The following is an 8,828-nucleotide window of genomic DNA, read 5'->3' as shown; positions in this document are numbered from 1 at the left end:
TTCTAGAATTTTGAATTAGAATTCTAGAATGTCGAATTATAATTCTAGAATGTTGAATTAGGAGTCAAGAATGTCGAATTATAATTCTAGAATGTTGAATTACAATTCTAGAATGTTGAATTAGGAGTCTAGAATGTCGAATTATAATTCTAGAATGTTGAATTAGAAATCTAGAATGTTAAATTAGAATTCTAGAATGTTGAATTAGGAGTCTAGAATGTCGAATTATAATTCTAGAATGTTGAATTAGAATTCTAGAATGTCGAATTATAATTCTATAATGTTGAATTATAATTCTAGAATGTTGAATTATAATTCTAGAATGTTGAATTATAATTCTAGAATGTTGAATTAGGAGTCTAGAATGTCGAATTAGGAGTCTAGAATGTCGAATTATAATTCTAGAATGTTGAATTAGAATTCTAGAATGTTGAATTAGGAGTCTAGAATGTTGAATTATAATTCTAGAATGTTGAATTATAATTCTAGAATGTTGAATTAGGAGTCTAGAATGTTGAATTATAATTCTAGAATGTTGAATTAGAATTCTAGAATGTTGAATTACAATTCTAGAATGTTGAATTAGGAGTCTAGAATGTCGAATTATAATTCTAGAATGTTGAATTAGAATTCTAGAATGTCGAATTATAATTCTAGAATGTTGAATTAGGAATCTAGAATGTTGAATTAAAATTGTAGAATGTCGAATTAGAATTCTAGAATGTTGAATTAGGAGTCTAGAATGTCGAATTATAATTCTAGAATGTTGAATTACAATTCTAGAATGTTGAATTATAATTCTAGAATTTTGAATTAGAATTCTAGAATGTCGAATTATAATTCTAGAATGTTGAATTAGGAGTCAAGAATGTCGAATTATAATTCTAGAATGTTGAATTACAATTCTAGAATGTTGAATTAGGAGTCTAGAATGTCGAATTATAATTCTAGAATGTTGAATTAGAAATCTAGAATGTTAAATTAGAATTCTAGAATGTTGAATTAGGAGTCTAGAATGTCGAATTATAATTCTAGAATGTTGAATTAGAATTCTAGAATGTCGAATTATAATTCTATAATGTTGAATTATAATTCTAGAATGTTGAATTATAATTCTAGAATGTTGAATTAGAATTCTAGAATGTCGAATTATAATTCTATAATGTTGAATTATAATTCTAGAATGTTGAATTATAATTCTAGAATGTCGAATTATAATTCTAGAATGTTGAATTATAATTCTAGAATGTTGAATTATAATTCTAGAATGTTGAATTATAATTCTAGAATGTTGAATTAGGATTCTAGAATGTCGAATTAGGAGTCTAGAATGTCGAATTATAATTCTAGAATGTTGAATTAGAATTCTAGAATGTTGAATTAGAATTCTAGAATGTTGAATTAGGAGTCTAGAATGTCGAATTAGAATTCTATAATGTTGAATTATAATTCTAGAATGTTGAATTATAATTCTAGAATGTTGAATTAGGAGTCTAGAATGTCGAATTAGGAGTCTAGAATGTCGAATTATAATTCTAGAATGTTGAATTAGAATTCTAGAATGTTGAATTAGGAGTCTAGAATGTTGAATTATAATTCTAGAATGTTGAATTAGAATTCTAGAATGTTGAATTAGGAGTCTAGAATGTTGAATTATAATTCTAGAATGTTGAATTATAATTCTAGAATGTTGAATTAGGAGTCTAGAATGTTGAATTATAATTCTAGAATGTTGAATTAGAATTCTAGAATGTTGAATTACAATTCTAGAATGTTGAATTAGGAGTCTAGAATGTCGAATTATAATTCTAGAATGTTGAATTACAATTCTAGAATGTTGAATTATAATTCTAGAATTTTGAATTAGAATTCTAGAATGTCGAATTATAATTCAAGAATGTTGAATTAGGAGTCAAGAATGTCGAATTAGAATTCTAGAATGTTGAATTAGAAATCTAGAATGTTAAATTAGAATTCTAGAATGTTGAATTAGGAGTCTAGAATGTCGAATTATAATTCTAGAATGTTGAATTAGAATTCTAGAATGTCGAATTATAATTCTATAATGTTGAATTATAATTCTAGAATGTTGAATTATAATTCTAGAATGTTGAATTATAATTCTAGAATGTCGAATTAGAATTCTAGAATGTTGAATTAGGAGTCTAGAATGTTGAATTAGAATTCTAGAATGTCGAATTAGAATTCTAGAATGTTGAATTAGAATTCTAGAATGTTGAATTAGGAGTCTAGAATGTTGAATTATAATTCTAGAATGTTGAATTCCAGAATGTCGAATTAGAATTCTAGAATGTTGAATTAGGAGTCTAGAATGTTGAATTAAAATTCTAGAATGTTGAATTAAAATTCTAGAATGTTGAATTAGAATTCTAAATCCACCACATTCAGAGCCCATGGAGCAGAGGTGGAGCTAACAATAACCACAAGATATCACTTTATTCCTCAATATAAATGCACTAAATGTCTAGATATCAAACGATTGACGCTAAGTTACACACATCATGGTTCATTTGTATAGCCTTTTCCCTCCTCGGAACATAATATTAGTATCTTAAAATGCTCCAATTCTAGAATGTTCATTTACAAATTTAGAATATTAATTTTTAATTCTAGAATGTTGAATTAGAATTCTAGAATGTTCATTTAAAGTTCTCAAATGTTGAATTAGAATTCTAGAATGTTGAATTAGAATTCTAGAATGTCGAATTAGAATTCTAGAATGTTGAATTAGGAGTCTAGAATGTTGAATTATAATTCTAGAATGTTGAATTAGAATTCTAGAATGTCGAATTAGAATTCTATAATGTTGAATTAGGAGTCTAGAATGTCGAATTATAATTCTAGAATGTTGAATTACAATTCTAGAATGTTGAATTAGGAGTCTAGAATGTGGAATTATTATTCTATAATGTTGAATTAGAATTCTAGAATGTTGAATTAAAATTCTACAATGTTGAATTATAATTCTAGAATGTTGAATTACAATTCTAGAATGTTGAATTAGGAGTCTAGAATCTCGAATTATAATTCTAGAATGTTGAATTAGAATTCTAGAATGTCGAATTAGAATTCTAGAATGTTGAATTAGGAGTCTAGAATGTCGAATTAGAATTCTAGAATGTTGAATTAGAATTCTAGAATGTCGAATTATAATTCTAGAATGTTGAATTAGGAGTCTAGAATGTTGAATTATAATTCTAGAATGTTGAATTAGAATTCTAAAATGTCGAATTAGAATTCTAGAATGTTGAATTAGGAGTCTAGAATGTCGAATTATAATTCTAGAATGTTGAATTACAATTCTAGAATGTTGAATTAGGAGTCTAGAATGTCGAATTATAATTCTAGAATGTTGAATTAGAATTCTAGAATGTCGAATTAGAATTCTAGAATGTTGAATTAGGAGTTTAGAATGTTGAATTAAAATTCTAGAATGTTGAATTAAAATTCTAGAATGTTGAATTAGAATTATAAATCCACCACATTCAGAGCCCATGGAGCAGAGGTGGAGCTAACAATAACCACAAGATATCACTTTATTCCTCAATATAAATGCACTAAATGTCTAGATATCAAACGATTGACGCTAAATTACCCACATCATGGTTCATTTGTATAGCCTTTTCCCTCCTCGGAACATAATATTAGTATCTTAAAATGCTCCAATTCTAGAATGTTCATATACAAATTTAGAATATTAATTTTTAATTCTAGAATGTTGAATTAGAATTCTAGAATGTTCATTTAAAGTTCTCAAATGTTGAATTAGAATTCTAGAATGTTGAATTAGAATTCTAGAATGTCGAATTAGAATTCTAGAATGTTGAATTAGGAGTCTAGAATGTTGAATTAGAATTCTAGAATGTTGAATTAGAATTCTAGAATGTCAAATTAGAATTCTATAATGTTGAATTAGGATTCTAGAATGTCGAATTATAATTCTAGAATGTTGAATTACAATTCTAGAATGTTGAATTAGGAGTCTAGAATGTGGAATTATAATTCTATAATGTTGAATTAGAATTCTAGAATGTTGAATTAAAATTCTACAATGTTGAATTATAATTCTAGAATGTTGAATTACAATTCTAGAATGTTGAATTAGGAGTCTAGAATCTCGAATTATAATTCTAGAATGTTGAATTAGAATTCTAGAATGTCGAATTAGAATTCTAGAATGTTGAATTAGGAGTCTAGAATGTCGAATTAGAATTCTAGTATGTTGAATTAGAATTCTAGAATGTCGAATTAGAATTCTAGAATGTTGAATTAGGAGTCTAGAATGTTGAATTATAATTCTAGAATGTTGAATTAGAATTCTAGAATGTCGAATTAGAATTCTAGAATGTTGAATTAGGAGTCTAGAATGTCGAATTATAATTCTAGAATGTCGAATTAGAATTCTAGAATGTTGAATTAGGAGTCTAGAATGTTGAATTAGAATTCTAGAATGTCGAATTAGAATTCTAGAATGTTGAATTAGGAGTCTAGAATGTTGAATTATAATTATAGAATGTTGAATTAGGAGTCTAGAATGTTGAATTAGAATTCTAGAATGTTGAATTAGAATTCTAGAATGTCGAATTAGAATTCTAGAATGTTGAATTAGGAGTCTAGAATGTTGAATTATAATTCTAGAATGTTGAATTCTAGAATGTCGAATTAGAATTCTAGAATGTTGAATTAGGAGTCTAGAATGTTGAATTAAAATTCTAGAATGTTGAATTAAAATTCTAGAATGTTGAATTAGAATTCTAAATCCACCACATTCAGAGCCCATGGAGCAGAGGTGGAGCTAACAATAACCACAAGATATCACTTTATTCCTCAATATAAATGCACTAAATGTCTAGATATCAAACGATTGACGCTAAGTTACCCACATCATGGTTCAATTGTATAGCCTTTTCCCTCCTCGGAACATAATATTAGTATCTTAAAATGCTCCAATTCTAGAATGTTCATTTACAAATTTAGAATATTAATTTTTAATTCTAGAATGTTGAATTAGAATTCTAGAATGTTCATTTAAAGTTCTCAAATGTTGAATTAGAATTCTAGAATGTTGAATTAGAATTCTAGAATGTCGAATTAGAATTCTAGAATGTTGAATTAGGAGTCTAGAATGTCGAATTATAATTCTAGAATGTTGAATTACAATTCTAGAATGTTGAATTAGGAGTCTAGAATGTGGAATTATAATTCTATAATGTTGAATTAGAATTCTAGAATGTTGAATTAGAATTCTAGAATGTCGAATTAGAATTCTAGAATGTTGAATTAAAATTCTACAATGTTGAATTATAATTCTAGAATGTTGAATTACAATTCTAGAATATTGAATTAGGAGTCTAGAATCTCGAATTATAATTCTAGAATGTTGAATTAGAATTCTAGAATGTCGAATTAGAATTCTAGAATGTTGAATTAGGAGTCTAGAATGTCGAATTAGAATTCTAGAATGTTGAATTAGAATTCTAGAATGTTGAATTAGGAGTCTAGAATGTCGAATTAGAATTCTAGAATGTTGAATTAGAATTCTAGAATGTCGAATTAGAATTCTAGAATGTTGAATTCTAGAATGTCGAATTATAATTCTAGAATGTTGAATTAGGAATCTAGAATGTTGAATTAAAATTGTAGAATGTCGAATTAGAATTCTAGAATGTTGAATTAGGAGTCTAGAATGTCGAATTATAATTCTAGAATGTTGAATTACAATTCTAGAATGTTGAATTAGAATTCTAGAATGTTGAATTAGAATTCTAGAATGTTGAATTCTAGAATGTCGAATTAAAATTCTAGAATGTTGAATTAGAATTCTAGAATGTCCAATTAGAATTCTAGAATGTTGAATTATAATTCTAGAATTTTGAATTAGAACTCTAGAATGTCGAATTAGAATTCTAGAATGTTGAATTAGGAGTCTAGAATGTTGAATTATAATTCTAGAATGTTGAATTAGGAGTCTAGAATGTTGAATTATAATTCTAGAATGTTGAATTATAATTCTAGAATGTTGAATTCTAGAATGTCGAATTAGAATTCTAGAATGTTGAATTAGGAGTCTAGAATGTCGAATTATAATTCTAGAATGTTGAATTACAATTCTAGAATGTTGAATTAGGAGTCTAGAATGTGGAATTATAATTCTATAATGTTGAATTAGAATTCTAGAATGTTGAATTAGAATTCTAGAATGTCGAATTAGAATTCTAGAATGTTGAATTAAAATTCTACAATGTTGAATTATAATTCTAGAATGTTGAATTACAATTCTAGAATGTTGAATTAGGAGTCTAGAATCTCGAATTATAATTCTAGAATGTTGAATTAGAATTCTAGAATGTCGAATTAGAATTCTAGAATGTTGAATTAGGAGTCTAGAATGTCGAATTAGAATTCTAGAATGTTGAATTAGAATTCTAGAATGTCGAATTAGAATTCTAGAATGTTGAATTAGGAGTCTAGAATGTTGAATTAGAATTCTAGAATGTTGAATTAGAATTCTAGAATGTCGAATTAGAATTCTAGAATGTTGAATTAGAATTCTAGAATGTCGAATTAGAATTCTAGAATGTTGAATTAGGAGTTTAGAATGTTGAATTAAAATTCTAGAATGTTGAATTAAAATTCTAGAATGTTGAATTAGAATTCTAAATCCACCACATTCAGAGCCCATGGAGCAGAGGTGGAGCTAACAATATCCACAAGATATCACTTTATTCCTCAATATAAATGCACTAAATGTCTAGATATCAAACGATTGACGCTAAGTTACCCACATCATGGTTCAATTGTATAGCCTTTTCCCTCCTCGGAACATAATATTAGCATCTTAAAATGCTCCAATTCTAGAATGTTCATTTACAAATTTAGAATATTAATTTTTAATTCTAGAATGTTGAATTAGAATTCTAGAATGTTCATTTAAAGTTCTCAAATGTTGAATTAGAATTCTAGAATGTTGAATTAGAATTCTAGAATGTCGAATTATAATTCTAGAATGTTGAATTAGGAGTCTAGAATGTCGAATTATAATTCTAGAATGTTGAATTACAATTCTAGAATGTTGAATTAGGAGTCTAGAATGTGGAATTATAATTCTATAATGTTGAATTAGAATTCTAGAATGTTGAATTAGAATTCTAGAATGTCGAATTAGAATTCTAGAATGTTGAATTAAAATTCTACAATGTTGAATTATAATTCTAGAATGTTGAATTACAATTCTAGAATGTTGAATTAGGAGTCTAGAATCTCGAATTATAATTCTAGAATGTTGAATTAGAATTCTAGAATGTCGAATTAGAATTCTAGAATGTTGAATTAGGAGTCTAGAATGTCGAATTATAATTCTAGAATGTTGAATTAGGAGTCTAGAATGTCGAATTAGAATTCTAGAATGTTGAATTAGGAGTCTAGAATGTCGAATTATAATTCTAGAATGTTGAATTACAATTCTAGAATGTTGAATTAGGAGTCTAGAATGTGGAATTATAATTCTATAATGTTGAATTAGAATTCTAGAATGTTGAATTAGAATTCTAGAATGTCGAATTAGAATTCTAGAATGTTGAATTAAAATTCTACAATGTTGAATTATAATTCTAGAATGTTGAATTACAATTCTAGAATGTTGAATTAGGAGTCTAGAATCTCGAATTATAATTCTAGAATGTTGAATTAGAATTCTAGAATGTCGAATTAGAATTCTAGAATGTTGAATTAGGAGTCTAGAATGTTGAATTATAATTCTAGAATGTTGAATTAGAATTCTAGAATGTCGAATTAGAATTCTAGAATGTTGAATTAGAATTCTAGAATGTCGAATTAGAATTCTAGAATGTTGAACAAAAATTCTATAATGTTGAATTAAAATTCTAGAATGTTGAATTAGAATTCTAAATCCACCACATTCAGAGCCCATGGAGCAGAGGTGGAGCTAACAATAACCACAAGATATCACTTTATTCCTCAATATAAATGCACTAAATGTCTAGATATCCTAAAGTAGTAAACATCATGTACCTTTCTGTCTGTATGAACACTACGTAGGTGGGGGGGGGACAAAAGAACACTTGCCGTAAATATCACAGTGCTAATAAAACAAAGTGCTGAATCAGCTTCTCTCCCAGAGTCTGAACATCATGCAGGGCTCCTGTATGGGATCTCATTCTGTTCACTCATTGGTCCAAAATAACTTTAGATAATAGGAAACGGTAATTATTTCACACAACACGGTTGCAGACGTCTGCAGGAGAGGAGGATGATCAATGACTGTAATTGTTTCTCTGGACCTGTAAATGATAAAGAGTAATTGAATTCTGACTCAGCAAAACACAACCTGCCTCATTATGGAACCTTGTTAAGTTATTGATTTGGAAAATAAATGAAATGCAGAAAAGTTTTACCAACTTCAAACTGCTTTTCTTTTCAAACATTATAAGCCATGTTAGCAGTGTGGCTTTAGGGAGGGTAGTGTTAGTGGATCAACCACTTCAGAATGAAATCACTCAACAATTACTGGATGGATTGCTATGACATTTTGTATAGAAATGAATGCTCTCCATATGTGAAAATTGTAATGACTTTTGTGATCTTCTGACTTTTAATGTAGCGCCTGCATCAAGTCAAAGATTTCAAATGTCCTGTGAAATATCTCAACATTTACTCACTTAAATTGGCTTTCAGAATGTCATTTCAGAAATTCATGGATGGATCAAACATGTTGTGCTTTAGTAGGAGTCAGCAACTCTTCAATGGATAAAAAATGCAGCTTCATTGAGTCATGACTCATGAGTCAT

The sequence above is a fragment of the Trematomus bernacchii genome, unplaced genomic scaffold (genome assembly GCF_902827165.1).
Source record: "Trematomus bernacchii unplaced genomic scaffold, fTreBer1.1, whole genome shotgun sequence".
Taxonomy (NCBI): domain Eukaryota; kingdom Metazoa; phylum Chordata; class Actinopteri; order Perciformes; family Nototheniidae; genus Trematomus; species Trematomus bernacchii.
Note: the sequence above shows the minus strand (reverse complement) of the source record.